Raw genomic sequence first — 2,030 nt, 5'->3', positions numbered from 1 at the left:
AGAGACAGAGAGACAGAGAGACAGAGAGACAGAGAGACAGAGAATTTAACAGACCCCTGAGACAACATGAAGCATAACAATATCCACGTCATAGGAGTACCTGAAGGAGAAGAGAGAGAGCTAGAGATTCAGAATCTATTTGAAGAAATAATGACAGAAAAATTTCCTAACATGGCAAAGGAATTAGAGATACAAGTCCAGGAAGCACAAAGAGCCCCAAACAAGAGGAATTCAAACAGACCCACACCAAGACACATCATAATTAAAATGCCAAAAGTCAAAGACAAAGAAAGAATCTTATAAGCAGCAAGAGAAAAGAAGCTAGTTACTTATAAGGTGACACCTATAGAATGTGTGCTGATTTTTCAATAGAAACTTTTCTTGCCAGAAGTGACTGGCAAGAAATATTCAAAATTATGAAAAACAAGAATCTACAACCACTAATACTCTACCCAGAAAGTCTTTCGATTAAAATAGAAGGTGAGATGAAGAGCTTCCCAGACAGGAAAAAGCTTAAGGAATTCATCACCAACAAGCCAGCATTACAAGAAATGTTAAAGGGACTTCTGTAAATATATATTTTAAAAAAAAGGAGAGAGGAGAAAAAAAGAAAAAAAAACAAAAATGAATAATAAAAGGCAGTATCAATAATCACTTTAACATTAAATGAATCAAATACTCCACTCAAAAGACATAGGGTAGCCGAATGGATAAGAAAACAAGACTCATGCATATGCTGTCTATAAGAGACCCACTTCAGATCAAATGACGCACAAAGAATGTGTAAAGGGATAGAAAAAAGATATATCACACAAATGGAAATGAAAATAAAAAGCCAGAGTAGTAATACTTATATCAGATAAAATAGACTTTAAAACAAAGGCTATAATAAGAGACAAAGAAGGACCTTGAATAATGATAAAGGGATCTATAAATCAAGAAGACATAACCATAGTAAACATATAGGAACCCAACATAGGAGCACTTACGTATACAAAGCAGTTATTGATTGACATAAAATAAAAGATCAATAGAAATACACTCATAGTAGGAGACTTTAACACCTCATTGACACTAACAGACAGATATCTTCCAGACAGAAAATCAACGAGAAAATAATGGGCATAAAAGACACACTAGATCAGATAAATTTAATAGGTATTCTCAGAGTATTTCACACAAAAACAACAAAATACGAATTCTTCTCAAGTGCACATGTAACATTTACCAGGATAGATCACATGTTAGGACACGAATCAAGTGTCAGTCAATTTAAAACGATTGAAATCATATCAACTGCCTTCTCTGATCACAATAGTATGGAACTAGATATTGACTACAAGAAAAAAAAATGGAAAATACACAAACACATGGAGGCTAAATAACATGCTACTAAACAATGAATGGTTTATCTTTGAGATCAAGAAAGAAATTAAAAGATACCCAAAGACAAGTGAAAATGAAAACACAACAACTCAAAATCTATGGGACACAGCAAAAGCAGTTCTAAGAGAGAAATTCATAGCAATACAGGCTTACCACAAGAAACATGAAAAAGCTCAAATAAATGATCTAACATTAAAAGAATGACAAAAAGAACAGCAAACAAAGTCCAAAGTGAATAGAAGGAAGGAAATAATAAAGATCAGAGCAGAAATAAATGAAATAGGGTCTAGAAAAATAATACAAAAATTAATGAAACCAAGAACTGGTTCTTTGAAAGAATAAACAAAACTGACAGACCCTTAGCCAGACTCATCAAGGAAAAAAGTGAGAGGACTCAAATAAATAAAATCAGTACTGAAAGAGGAGAAATAACTACGGACTCCACAGAAATACAAAAGATCATAAGAAAATACTATGAGCAATTATATGCCAACAAATTGGACAATCTGGAAGAAATGGATACATTCCTAGAAGCATACAATCTCCCAAGACTGACAAAAAAAAACAGAATCTGAACTGACAGATTAACACCAATGAAGTTGAATCAGTAATCAAAACTCTTCCCCAAAAAACAGAAGTCGTGG

This window comes from Pteropus vampyrus, unplaced genomic scaffold, assembly GCF_000151845.1.
Source record: "Pteropus vampyrus isolate Shadow unplaced genomic scaffold, Pvam_2.0 Scaffold63, whole genome shotgun sequence".
NCBI classification, from domain to species: Eukaryota; Metazoa; Chordata; class Mammalia; order Chiroptera; family Pteropodidae; genus Pteropus; species Pteropus vampyrus.
Note: the sequence above shows the minus strand (reverse complement) of the source record.